The sequence below is a fragment of the Ictidomys tridecemlineatus genome, chromosome 9 (genome assembly GCF_052094955.1).
Source record: "Ictidomys tridecemlineatus isolate mIctTri1 chromosome 9, mIctTri1.hap1, whole genome shotgun sequence".
NCBI classification, from domain to species: Eukaryota; Metazoa; Chordata; class Mammalia; order Rodentia; family Sciuridae; genus Ictidomys; species Ictidomys tridecemlineatus.
Genome location: NC_135485.1, coordinates 38,306,574 through 38,320,916, shown reverse-complemented (window position 1 = coordinate 38,320,916; position 14,343 = coordinate 38,306,574). Strand labels below are relative to the sequence as shown.

Genomic DNA, 14,343 nt, shown 5'->3' with positions numbered 1-14,343 from the left:
CATTTAGGGCCCACTAGGATTATCCAGGATAATCTCCACATCCCCAAACCCTTAATCTAATCCCATCTGCAAACCAGCTAACATTTTCAGGTTCCAGAGAAACCTGTTAATTCAGCCTACCACACTATCTAGTTCTGATATTTTCTGAGAAATAAGATGGCTACACTACATAATCTCTACAAGAAGTGTACTCCATCTTTTGCTGTCTGTAGCCACACAGTTACAGAGCTCTTGAAATGTAGGCAATGAGTTATATGGTCACAACCACTGTTTTGTCTACTTTGTAAATAAAGACCAAAGCTATTCTAGTATTATATAAATACTAAATACCGATATTGTGACTTTGTTCTCTTTAATTACCATATATTATAAAAATGAGTACCACTAATATAATAAAATTTACTGAGCATTTACTACTGACATTGCAGTTATATGTATTATGTATGACTAGTTTTTAGAAATGAAGATTAAGAAGTAACTTATAAGATCACATATAGGGATTTGAACCTAGGCTCTTAACATTGCTGCTCCTATGAGCAGGTGACTCACCTGAATGCCTATATAATTCGACTAAGTGAATTCATAATGATGCTGCTCCTTGTAGTTGTCAAGTTGGGCATAGGAGCCAAGTTAAATATTTGAGAATGTAGAGTATGCCAGGTACTTAACTAGACCCTACAAATATGGTAGGAATTTAGATAAACCTCACCTCTAATAGTCCAGGGCCTATAAAGTAAGGGGCAATGAGTCAAGTATAGATCTAACTATACCATGAACAGTTCCAAATGTGGTAAGGCTATTATAGACTGCTACAGAAATTCAGATCAAGTGCACTTATGTGGGGGAAGGAATGTTTGGTCAGAGAAAGGTGAAAATATGACCTTGCTCTTTATACTTTTCCCTCCATTTGAGATGGTCTTCCCCCAAATATATAAATGTATCCTAATGGTACTTCCCTCATCCCTCCTCCTTCAGGTCTCCCACATAGAGCCCTTCACCTGCCAGCCCAATCTGAAATAAAAAACTCCTTCCACAGAAATACTTACCATTTGAGGCCCTTACCTCCATACTTAACCATGAAAACCACATCTGTTACTCATTTCTATAATTGTGTCACTTAAATAATGTTACATAAGTGAAATCATACCATACGTGGTGTTTTGAGATTGGATATCTTTATGTAGCACAAGTCTTTGGAGATATATCCATGTTGCTGCTTGTCAATAGTCTTTTCCTTTTCATTGCTACATAGTACTCTATGTTGTGGATGTACCTGTTTATTTAACCATTCACCCACTGAAGGACATCTGGATTTCTTCCAATGTTTGTTACAAATAAAGCTGATATTTGGGGGGTAGGGGAGATGGCCGCGGGAAGACTTCCACTTAGTGCATATGCCTGTACTTACTGCTCTTCCTAGCAATTTTGACCTGCCTATACATATCGAATAAATTTCTGAAGACTTTTTATAAGACCAGACTTTTAGAGTATAATATGGAACATAAATCTTAGTAAAGCCAGAAAAATGTTAGAAGTAGTAAGAATGACTCCAAAGTAAATATTAAATACCTTTATTTTAAAGTTTCTGGAAAATAGCTCATTTGTATTCAGGCTCATTTAAAAAAAAAAAAAGTCAACTGCTAGACAAGTAAATTGGTTACAAGGAGTGAATGTGTTCTGGGCTGCATGCACCTTTGCAGACCATCACATTTCATCCCAGAAACTTTCTCCATAGCCATCTAATGTTTATATATTCTAGTGATCTAGTACCACTGTGTCCTTTAAATCTCCCGGCCTTTTTTTTTTGAGTACTGGGGATTGAACTCAGGGGCACTCAACCAATGAGTCACATCCCCAGCCAGTTTTTGTATTTTATTTAGAGACAGGTTCTCACTGAGTTGCTTAGTGCCTCACTTTTGCTGAGGTTGGCTTTGAACTCACCATCCTCCTGCCTGAGCCTCCAGGATTATAGGTGTGTACCATCATGCCCAGCTTAAATCCCTTTTTTTTTTTATTTTTAGTTATTGATGGACCTTTATTTATTCATTTATTTATATGTGGTGCTGAGAATCGAACCCAGTGCCTCACACATACTAAGCAAGTGCTCTACCACTGAGCCATAACTCCAGCCCCCTCTTTTTTTTAATATTTTTTTTTGTTTTTGGTGGACATAATATCTTTATTTTTATATGGTGCTGAGGATTGAACCCTCCCTCATGCATGCTAGGCAAACACTCTACCACTGAGCCACAGTCACAGCCCCTAAATCCCTTTTATACCTCATCATGGTACGAACATTAGAAACACATAACATGCTGACATGTGCTCTCTTTGTGGGAAACTAGGTTTAATGCAATTAAATACTATCAAAAATCTTATATTTTTAACAGCTCTTTTGTGGCCCTTTCCACCACAAAACTGGCACAATCTCTTTAAATGTTATTTTTTACTGTTATACTAGAATACCAAATTTCAAGGGATCTCATTAGTTACAAAGCCAGTTACAAATGTGAGGTTCTTCATTCAGAGCCACTCTTCTGACAAGTTCCCACCTAACCCATTTTTTTATCTGTAAAATGGGAGAATAGTACCTACACCTCAGTTGAGAAAATTAAGTGAAAGGGGTACATGAAGCACCTGCCACAATGTCCTGCTACCACAGGCACAGTCTTACTGTTCTAACTCCTGGGGCAGGGCAGAGACAGTTCTACATGTAAGAATATTTCATGTCATTAGAGGCACTTCCCTATCCTAACTGTAGAATAATTGATGTTGTCAGTTATTGAAATAACAACATCAGAGCATCCCAGCATCTATGGCTTGTACTTCTGTTTTTGACCTCTAAAAAGAATGGAAACTTTTAAAATGATCTTTTAATCAAACAACTTTTAGTATTTTTTTTCTCAGTAAATTTCTAGGACAAGCATTATGTACATGTGTTTTACTCTTTTTGATTTTTTCCCACCTTCAAAGAAAACCAAAGTAATTACCCTGAACAAGAATATCAGTAGTCAGTCTTCTTCAAACACAGGAATCACAGCTGGAGGTTAACCACTAGACATATTAATAAGCACCATAAAGGCCTATTTCAAATGTACAAGACCTTGAGGCTCCCCTGTAGGAATACCTCCTGCCAACTCCTTTGTCCCAGAGGTGGAAAAGGAAAGATGAAGGTGAACCCAGATGGAAGTTATAGGAAGGAAGGTGGGATAAATCTGGATGGAAAGATACTTTGATGCTCTACCCAGAACCAATATAATAAGTTCCTAAAATGGCTCACCAAAATGGTTTTTTGGGCTATCAGGCCCCTTCCTGCATGGCAGGAGTTCAATCTCTTCCCTTGATGCATTTACTCTTCCCTTCTGTGATTGTGTGACAGTGTCTACTTTATGCTTTGAATGTAGCCCTTGATACTTTGCCACTGCAACTTATTTTTAAAATGGACAGGTTTTTCTTCCTTTCTCCCTACTCCTCCCTAATATCAGAGGAAACAGGATTACATTTCTTCCCCATTTTAGGCAGTTATCTGTCCTCGAGTACACATCCACCATAGGAAGAAATAATCTAAACTTAAGGGATGATACCAGAGATCTCAGAAATGACTATCTCCTTACTTGTCTCCCAAATTAACAAGTTAATTTCAACTCCAGAAAACACAAGGAATGTAGCCTTTGAATCACCTCTTTAAAAGCCCCATGATGCCTGGCAGAATCACAGCCTCTGGAACAAGAGTGTTTCTCCTTTGCTAGCAAAGCAATAAAACTTCTTTTTCCTTTTTCTCAAAACTGTTTTCGTGTTATTGGATTGGCATCCTGGACAAGAACTGAGATTTCAGCAACAAAAGTCCAAGGATTTTATTCTTAAAACTTTGGCAAAGTGGGAATCTAGTTGAAAGGACATTCGCAAAGTCCACAGACCACACCATTCACACCAAATCTCACATAAGCGATTTATTGTCAGTCTCATAGAGCAAACCTGCAAGACTGTCCCTCCAAGGAGAGCAGCAGTGTCAACACTCACGAGGGCTTTATAGGCTGCAAGAGGAATTTCACATGCCGTTTAGGGGTTGCAAAATGGGCTGGGGTGGGGCTGACCTTTTAGCAGTTACATATTTTACAAGAAGCTGATCAACATTGTCTTAGGAGTTCCTAGATAAAATGGCTCCTGAGCTAAAATGGCAGATCTGATGCCAACATTCCTCCCTTTTTATTTTTACAGATACCAGGAGTGGGGATGAAGGTCTTTCTTCTGCAGCTTTTTCTTGCTGATTAGAGACAAAAGAGTGTTATTCCTGTAACAGGGGTCAGGGAGGGCTTAAGTGGGGGCAGAGTCTCTGGAGTCTGAGGATTTGACAAAGAGTTCTAGATCTCGTCTTGGGTGTCAGGGGTGGGTAGTCTTGGAGAAGTAGTTGACTGACTGGTTGGTGAATTTTTGTATCTGATCTTGCATCTGAACTTCTGTAGGCAATTTAACAGGCATGGTCCTATTAGGAGAAACATAGAGGACTAATAGGGGTCTTGCAGGGCCAAGGCCATACTAGATTGAGCATTCCCCAGGGGGACTGTTGGCCTAGTTGTTCTCTCCTCTTTTCTACCTGCTCTTCTTGTCCTTCACTACCCCTGACTGGTTGACTAAAAACACTCCTCTTGTAGCTATAGGCAGAGGCCTCCTTGTTCTGCTGTTAGTATGTCCAGTCCACAGCAGTTTTATAGGACCACAGCGACAAAGGAGTCCAGTTGATTCTGAAGGGTTAGTATAGACGTGGCTTCCTGTTGGATATCCCCTATCTGCTGATTTGCAGAGCTGATGATAATAAGTAATGGATGAGGTTATTCCTGTGGCTAGGCCTGCTGTAGCCCCCAGGGTGGCTAGTATGGGAACAAATTGAATTGCCCATTTGTGTAAAGGGCTCATATGAGTCATGAGAGAGACAGGGACTTCCTCATCCCCTGAGATGACCTCTATAGGTGGAAATAAGAGGACTAAAGCACATACACCCTTACATCTGGAGGGTAGGCAATGATATATACTTGTCCTGCACAAGAAGGAAGCCTTGGAGACTGGTGAGTGGGAGTTTTGAGACACTGTGTATGGGATGATCTGTCTGACTGTCCTGCAAGTCCCCACCTGATGTAATCCCTGATGAGTTAAAACACATTGGAGCACAAGCTTAGATGAAATGTCAGCGGAGTCTGGGAAGATCTCATTGAATACCAATGAGTTGTTTAGGTCTAAAGGAGTTGCTATTATATAGGAGAAGCCAGCCTTTAGGCACATCCAACATCCTTGAGCCAAAGAAGGATTAGCAAGATTTAGCAGATAGTGAGTACTATTAATTATCTAAATTAAGACAGGGTCCTTAGGTATGGTTTCCCATCTGATTGGGTGGCCTTGTGGGAAAGAAAATATTATGGAGGTAGTACTTGGGGCAGCTCAGTAAAAATGTGTTTTTTGCGGCCCTGATCTTGCATCCCACCCCCATCCGACATTCCCATGTGGGTCTGGAAAGTCCAGCAGTAAGTCTTGAGAGTGGCTTGATCTGGCCAGGGACATTGATTTAGTCTAGCTTTGAAATTTGATTGACCTGTCCAATACCTAGTCTGACCTCGTTTGCAGAGGATTGCTCGATCATAGCATTCTTTGGGGACATGGGTATAGGCCACAAAGTAACCCTGGGAAATGCAGGCCTTAGGACACTCCGGGACCTTAGCTAGATTTGGTTTAGGAGAGGTTGGGTTTGGCAAGAGGGTAAGTATGAAGGTTAGTGCCATGGAGGTAAAAAGGGAATAGACATTCAGGTTACTCATTCTTTGTAGCAGCCTCCTCTGGCAGAGAAGAGTCTTCTTTCAGGAATCAGTGGGAGTTCCGTAGAGTTGAAAGTTGAAGTTTTGGAGATGCACAAAGACAGAGATCCTGTAATGAGATGATGTGAACAGTTTGAGATGGGAATTATGAATCCAGTGTGGAATGCCCTTGAGTTTGGCAGCAGAGGGGTAGTTAAGATTACCCTAAATGGTTTCTTTCATTTTGAGGTTAGTAAAGGAGGGGGTTGGGGAGAGACTGTCTCCCAGAGTCAGAGGACAGCATGAGGCCTTAGGATAGGCAACATTGGCCTATAGTTTATTTCTGATAGTGTAAGAGAGGGGTCATTAGATGAGGCAGGAGTGTGGAAGGTTGGTAAGCTAGATAGAGTTGGAGGGAATGGCTCGACCATACATCAGCTCAAAGGGGAAAATGTTTAGGGGCTTTCTTGGTAGGGCCCTAACCCTAAGTAGGGCTAGCGGAAGGCATTTAAGTCAGTCTAACTGTAACTCTAAAGATAGTCAAGGTTGATTTTTAGGGCTCAATTGGTTCATAACACCTTTCCAGATGACTGAGGATGGTAGGGAATGTGAAAGTGCCAGGGGATGTTTGGGGCCTTTGAATTGATTTGGGAGATTTGAGTTGTAAACTCCGGCCATTATTAGTCTGTAGTGAGCAGAGCAACCCAAAGCAGTGAAGGATTCCTTTCATTAAGGTGTCAGCCACCATTTGAGCCCTTTCATTAGTTGTAGGGAAGGCCTCTGTCCAGCTGGTGAAGGTATCTACCAGGACCAGGAGATATTTACTGTGGGCATATGGGTGAAGTCCATCTGCCAATCAGATGCAGGCAAATGGCACCAGGCTTGACAGACTGGGAAGGCAGTTGAGTGAAGATCTGAGTTGTGATTGGAACTTTGGCAGATATTGCAAGAAGCAGAAAAGATCTTTAGAAATTGAGTCCAGGGGAAGAGAGGTAATATAGGACTTTATGTATTATTGCAGGGCAGAGGTATTAGGATGAAAGAGGATATGTAGATAAGTTAGTATGTCTTGAGTGGCTGGGGATTGGGTCTTCTTTAAGAATGTCATGATGGGGGCCTCTTTGGGGGGATCCAAGGCTGCCTATCTTGCTGCCTCATCAGCTTTGTTATTTCCCTTGGAAATGGTAGAAGTTTCGGTTTGATGGGATCTGCAAGAAGTTTTTCCTATTGCAGTGGGGAGGTGGGACACCCTAAGCAGGGGCACAATGTAGGAAGCATTAACCACTGAGGTACCCTTGATGATGAGGAGTCCCCTCTCCTCCCACTGGCTGAGCATGACAAGAGGATGTGGAAAGCATATTTGGAGTCTATGTAAATGTTACGGGTGTAACCCTGAGCTAGGGTAAAGGTCCTTATGAGAGGAATAAGTTCCATCTGTTGGGTGGAGTTGTTGGGAGGCAGAGGCTTGACCTCAGTGATTTATTTAAGGGATACTATGGCTATCCAGCCCTGCAGATAAAGAAAAGAGCTCCCATCAGTAAACCATGTGTAGGCAGCCTGTGGCAGGGGCTCCTCTTAAATGTGGGTAGGGTGAGGTAGAAGGTTTTCTAGGGTCTCTCTACAGGAGTGGAGGAGGATGGGAGTGTTTAAGGGAGAAGACTAGCCAGATTAGTCAGTGGACAGGGTTGAAAAGTCAGTATAGAATCCTCTTTATGAGCAACTTGAAGGGAAAGAATCCTGGAAAGAAGGATCCAAAGGCCTTTGTAGGTGAGGAGTTCGGAGGTGATGTGGAAAGAGGACTGTGGTAAGAGATCCAAAGGTTAGCTTCTTTGATTCCTGTACTAGGAGGGCTGCCAAAGCTAAAGTTCTCAAGCAGGAGGGTGTCCAACCTTGGATGGTTCCAAGACTCCCAGAGCATATCCATCCTTTTCAAGGATATACAAAGAGAATGGGCAAGTAAGAGCAGGAAGACAGAGGGCAGGGGCCCGCAGGAGGGCTTGCTGAAGCCTGTGGAAATTTGGTGTGATAGGATTCAGCCAGGGTTTGGAGAGGAGACCACGTGCAGCCTCATAGAGAGGGCGAGCCAAAAAGGAATAGTTGGGAACTAAAATGGGATTGATGCCAATACTAGTCTTATCTCAAAACTCCCATTTCATCTGTATTTGAAAACATTATCTTGTATTCCCAGGAGTCTGAAAAGCATGCCTGAAGATTAGTTTAAATTGAAATGTATCACTTTTTTTCTATGAATTGTAATAAAAACATCACAAAGATATTTAGATCTGTAATAAAATTTCTTCTAGTTCATCTGTAACTCCAGACAGGTTCCAAAGAAGAGTTTTTGCAGTCTCTTCTCTGGGTTTTTATGGAGCTTTCCTTTACCCTTCTGTGTTAGCCTCTTAAAGCACTACATCAACCTTAAAAGGGCACAGGAAAGGGCGATTTGGGAGAGTTTTTGTTTAACTCTGGGTACTGCCTTGTGGGTCTCAGTTATTTTTTTTAGCAAGTCTGAAAATCCATTAGAGGCAGTTGTTGAACTGGGTAAGCACGTGAATGTAAATTTCCTTTCGGTTAAGAGAAGGCCAGTTTCGGGCCTCTGCCTGAGCACCCAGTTCGCCATTGGCCGCGTGCTCGTGGCCTGGGTCTTTACATTTCACTCAAGACACGGACGTACCTGCGCTTTAGAACTGAGATCGCTCTGTCTTCGAGACGTCAGAGACAAATGTCCCACGGCCCAAGGTCAGCCCAGGTCGGGGTTCCGGCAGCGGCGGCTGAGGCCCTGCCCGCCACTCACTACAAAGTAGCAGCGGATCCGCCTGCGGAAGCAAAGCGCAAACTTGTTACCGCGTCGGGTCCTCGCAGGGGAACCTCCGCCTGGCTGCGCGCGGCGCCTGTGTCTCGCGCGGCCCCGGGACGGACAAGGTTGCCCGCCCCGCGGACCGCCGAGAGCTGCTCTACCCCTACATTCTGGCCGCCGGGAGCAGCGGAGCTCCGGGCGGGCAAAGCTTGAGGGGACGCGAGGCAAGCCCAACCCCTAACCCAGCCTGCAGGCCGGCAGAACGCACTAGCAGCTGGAGCCCGAAGACGGAGACACTCACCGACCAACTCCGTGGGACAAAAAGGCCGGAGTTCCGCGCCAGGCACAGAGACCCGGAGGGCGGAGAGGGCGCAAAGGAGGGCGGCGGAGCAGACAACCAATCCTCAGAAAGACTCTGGGTCGGGGCGGGCGGAGAGGAGGGCCATGAGGTGGGCGGCCAATCCCCAGGAAGTCTAGGCCCGGAGCGAGTAGGGGCGGCCTGGCCATTGGCTGCTTTGGAGCTTCAGCTTGCCGGGGTCGGGGGAGGGGGGAGTTCTTCCAGCTCTTGCTATGGCTGTAAAAGGAGCAGACCCTGAATAGGGAGAATATCCTTCTTTAAGTCTCAGGCATAGAACCAGGCGAGAATGCCGTGTTCATCTTCCCCACTAGTTCTTGGTAATGGGGAGATCTGGTTCTCTGGGACCCACGTGCCTTCCCCGAATACTTGGCTAGGGAGGCCTTCCTTGTTACTTCAGGGCTGGGACAGCCCAGCGCTTCATTTTCCTAAAAACTGCACAGCCCCGAGTGTGTTCAGGGCTTCAATCATGTCTTGTTCAACAAACTCACTCCTGGCCTCTCCTAAACCTGAAAGACCTCGTGCTCTCTGTTCATTTATTTACAATGCTCACCAAGTAGACTGTAATCAGCTGGGGGTGGCATGGTGGAGGTGAGGTGAGTATTACAAGCATTCTCAAGATGACAGATACGAATTTGGCCAACAATTAACAAATTTAAAATATCTTTTATCATCCCCAAATTGTAGGGATAGCAATGGATATATTGGGCAACTTACCCAAGTTCAGAGAGCAGTTAGCAGTTTGTTTTTGTGGGATTTGAACCCAAGCAGTCTGAACACAGAACTCTTCAAACACTATACTACACCCCCGCTCCCCCCCCCCACACACACGCACTTTTTGTGGGAGTTGGGGCCGGAAGGGAAATAAAAAACTGGCCTTCTTCTAATTGACTGACCAAAATAGGCAACTATGGTGGGGATGTCTGTCTATAGGCAGAAAGAACAGCTTGCCCAGAACTCTAAGGTAGAATAGGAAAGTGCTTGATCTGCTTAAGAATCCCAAAATACTTGAGCATATAGGAGAAATGTGGCCTAAGATAAGGGTGGCTTGGGGCCAGACCTGCAGGAAGCCCAGGTAGTTTGTTAATTGTGCCAAGAATCATGGAGCAAAATCCATTTATAGTGGCTTTTGAGATAAGTTCAGGATAGTCTGTATTTGGTACTAAAAGTGCTCATAATACAGTTTAAAGGGAGCTGAATCGATTGAGTTTATTATTGGGCCTGATTATTCAAGAGAATTTAGTCTGACCAAATTTAACCTGTCAGATGAAATGAATGAAACAGAGACCTAGAGGAATAGGACTCCAGATAGAAAGGCATAGACCTGTTGATAGTCCTGTTGTGGATGCATTGACTTCATATTCTCCCAAACTCTTAGTTCAATAAATGTGTACATTTCCCCTTGATGACTATTAATCCCTACCCCTGGGCTCTGGGCTCCATCCCTGCCAACCTCTTCAGATTCCCCCAAGTTATTCTGTCTCTTCTCTAATTTCTCTCTGGCTGATAGCTCCTCTGTTTATATACATTCTGTCTTGGAAGTGAATAGCTCCTACCTCCATCAAATGTCCCCAGTCCCCAGGTACCACAGATGCTCTTCTTCCTCCTAACCAACCTTCAGAAAATACAATATATTTTCCCATCACCTCAGCCCTGCTCACTCCTCAACCTTGCATAGTCCAACTCTCTTTCTATTTCCCTGAAATTGCTTTAGTGATCAAATCCAATGGTCCTTCACTTACTCAGCTTTTCTGATATATGATCCGACTGTCCACTGCCTCTTTGGCTTCTCTTGCCTCTGAGTTGCTAGCTAGGTCCCTGTTCCCCATGGTGTTCCTCTAACATTTACCTGCAGCCATCCTTTCTTTTTTTGTGGCTGAGTTCTTTTTCAGTTCCCTTCTCTTTTCACCCTGTATACTCTAGCTGACCAACTTCCCAGGTGTGACAGTAATAAAAGTCATATACTGAGTGCCAGACATTTTATACACATTATCTCTAATTCTTAAAGCAGTTACACAAGAGAGATAAGAATGTTAGCAATACAGGATGAGCACTTATGAGCCATTCATGGTATTTAACTCTTTACATAAAAATTCCATTATCATTTTAATAGGCCTCTTTCACCACCCAAGGGCAGTTCTGGAATTCCAATCCTGTTATCTCAGCCCACCTGCCTCCTACCACCACACACTAGAGTCCCATATACTTAGAAGCTATCCAGATATTGTAATCTGGATGTCTCAAAGAACCCACAAATCAGCTTGCCTCAAATATAATTCACTGTCTTCATCCAACCCTACATGTCCCTTTTGTGTCCTCTGTCTTGATGAATAACTTGTTCTTTGAGGCAAAAGGATCATTTGCATCCTGGAGTTTAAAGCTACTCTGGGCAACAGAATGAGATGCTGTCTCAAAATAAATGAACAAATAAATCCAACAAAAACAATTCTTGGTCCCCATATTTTCCTCTTTCAGGCTCTTCCACATCTCTTGGCCTCCTTCTTCAACCTGTTCTAGTCAGCCAATTTTGGATCTTCCTCTCCTCTTTATCCTCTGCCTGTTTCTTAGTTCTAACTCCATGATCTTTGTTTTGGCCACTGAAGCAGGCTCCACTCAGTCTTTCTGTCTCCAGTTTTCCCTCTTCTAATAATTATTCCACATTGTCATTATCTGCATTAGAAATTCTAGACGGCTCTTCACTGTCATCAGGAACAAGACCAACTCCCCTATCTGTCTTTCTATCATCTCCCTCTTCCCCCACACCTCTTTATGATGCAATCATGCTGAGCTAATCACAACTTACTGTCCTTTGAGGCAAAAGAATCATTTGCAGCTCTCTAGCACTGTCCAGAACAACTGTCTGTATGGAAATGTTCTGTCCGTGCTGTACAATATGGTAGCCACATGAGACTTTGAGTACTTGAAATATGACTAGCATAATACACAAATTCCTAATTATCATGTGGCAAAACAGTTCTCTGTCAGGTCAGGTAACATTTGGAAAGAGAACTAGATTCTGATTATGAAGCAGATAGGCCACACTCTACTGAAACCAGGGACTGAAAATAAATTGGATGATATCATAAGAAAGATATTAGTATAGGGCCAGGGCTCAGTGATAAAGCCTAGCATATGTGAGGCCCCAGGTCAATACAAAGCACTAAAAAAAAGAAAAAAATGTAATTCAGTTTAACTCCCTGGCCAAAGATTAAACATTGAATTATAGATGAGTATAGACATGCATGCAACATATTTTTAAGGCAGTTCAGTCAAATAAGAGTTAGAGTAGGTTCTAGGAATAACATATCTCCATAGGAAGCCCTTCACAATAGACAATTAGATATAACATATCAAAATACTTGCTTATCTTGATGATGAGAAATCAACTGGTTGTTCAGAATATCAACTATTTGGTTAATATAATTTTATCCTCACAGAATTTCAAGTGGCTTTTAAGGAGGGAGTTTGAATAATTTTTCTCTTTTTAAAAAATGACCAAGAGGGCCGGGGTTGTGGCTCAGCGGTAGAGTGCTTGCCTAGCGTGGGTGGGACCTGGGTTCGATCCTCTGCACCACATAAAAAAATAAAATGCATTGTGTTTTGTCCATCTACACCAAAAACTAAATATTAAAAAAAAAATGACCAAAAAACTTATATCCCAGTGCCTTTCCTATTTTGTCCATTAATTTTCCCCAGTTAATGGAGGAATTCAAAATTTTCTCCTTGAGCTTTTTTCTGCTGAAAACTCAAAAGTAAAGACCTGCTTCTAATATTTGCTCTTCAACCTCATCCTCACACTACTGGTATTCAATGGTACAACTGAAATTCTTGGAATCAAAACAAATTAAGTTAGTTAAGAAACCCTGAGTTCCTTTATTCTTAGTTTTTTTATTATGAAAATTTCCAAGCATGTATAAAAATAGAGTTCAAAAAGTCCTTGTGTATTTATCTACCCGCCAATGATCATCAACCACATTTATTTTTTGTATACTTGCTCCATCTATCACTCAAAATATTTTAAACTAAATCTCAAACGTCATGTCACTTCACTCCTAAATATTTCAGCATTCATTTCAAAACAAAAGATACAGTTATACCTGGCAACAATGCCAGCATGATTACTAAGAAAATAAACAATAATTCCAAGTTTACATTCAAATTCTTCCATTGTCTTAAAATGTCATTTTACCGTTTGTTTGTTTCAGTTGGGATTCAAACAAGGTCTGCTCATATTTAGTTATTATGTTTCTTAAGTTTCTTTTAAGCCTGTTTTAGTCCAGTAAAATGATGTTCTATTTTTTTTTCTTTTTGGTACTGGGTACTGAACCCAGGAATGCTTTACCACTGAGCTAAATCCCCAGTTCTTTTTATATTTTATTTTGAGACAAGGTCTGCTAAGTTGCTGAAGCTAGCCTTGAACTTGCAGCCTACTGAGTCACTAGAACTATAGGCATGCAGTACCACACCTGGCCCTTTATCTTTTTCAGGAATAATTTTTGAGATATAATTCAGGTACTCATTTTTTTTTTGTTTGTCTTATAGTTTCTTTTATAAGCTAGGTACTATAAAAGTCACCTTTTTAGGTGCCCAAATTGGTGGTTTTTATTAGTTATCGAGTTTCACATAATCATTACCGTTATCTAATTCCAAAATATTTTCACATTCAACATTTTATTCCAAAAAAGAGACCCTAATTCTTGATAGCCACACTTTCTGTCTCCATGAATTTGTCTATTCTGGGCTTTTCATGTCAATGAAATCACTCAAAATGTGGCATATTGTGTCTGACTTTTTTCACTTGAGACTCATATTTTCAAGGGTTATCCACATTGTATCATGTACCTACTCCCGTCCATTTTATGATTGCATCACATTGCAGAGATATGCAGCATTTTGTTTAATCATTCATCAGTTGATGGACAAGACAGTCTTTGAAGAAACCAGGTAAGTTGTCCTAGAGTGTACCACATAGAGGATTTTGCTGATTGCTCAAGGAGGGAGTTTGAATAATCTTTCTCTTTTTAAAAAATTACCAGCTGGTGATGTTCTTGTTTTTATCTTCCCTGTTTTTTTCATAGACTTGGGAACTATTTCAGAGTTTTTGTTTGTTTTGTTTTGGGAGTGGGAGTGGGGGAGGACATATCAGGGATTGAACCCAGTGGTGGTTACCACTGAGTCACATTCCCAGCCTGGACCTCACTAAAATGCTGAAGCTTAGGACCTCACTAAAATCCTGAAGCTGCCTTAATGTGTGATCCACCTGCCTCGGCCTCCCAAGATACTGGGCTTATAGGTGTGCACTACCATGCTCTGCTGAAAATTCATGTTCTTGAAGACTTGACTGTGAAACTTTATTTTATGGAATAAATCCTCTGTCATGCTCACTAAAGGTCCAGAGTTCCAGGCCA

At 42.1% G+C, this 14,343-nt stretch overlaps 1 long non-coding RNA gene and 1 other non-coding gene across 3 annotated transcripts; both read right to left on the bottom strand.

Annotated features, from left to right (window-relative positions):
* Nucleotides 1–3,935: 3,935 nt before the first annotated feature.
* Nucleotides 3,936–9,039, bottom strand: LOC101977890 (uncharacterized). 2 transcript variants are annotated; one of them, XR_257701.4, is made up of 3 exons: nt 8,882–9,039; nt 8,458–8,599; nt 3,936–5,913 (listed from the first exon to the last, which is right to left on the bottom strand). It is a non-coding gene; the product is annotated as an uncharacterized LOC101977890 (long non-coding RNA). The 2 variants fall into 2 exon arrangements; XR_005737002.2 differs by lacking the exon at nt 8,882–9,039 and adding an exon at nt 8,849–8,869.
* Nucleotides 8,090–8,213, bottom strand: LOC120892486 (small nucleolar RNA SNORA26). Its single transcript, XR_005737203.1, has one exon. It is a non-coding gene; the product is annotated as a small nucleolar RNA SNORA26 (small nucleolar RNA).
* Nucleotides 9,040–14,343: the final 5,304 nt, after the last annotated feature.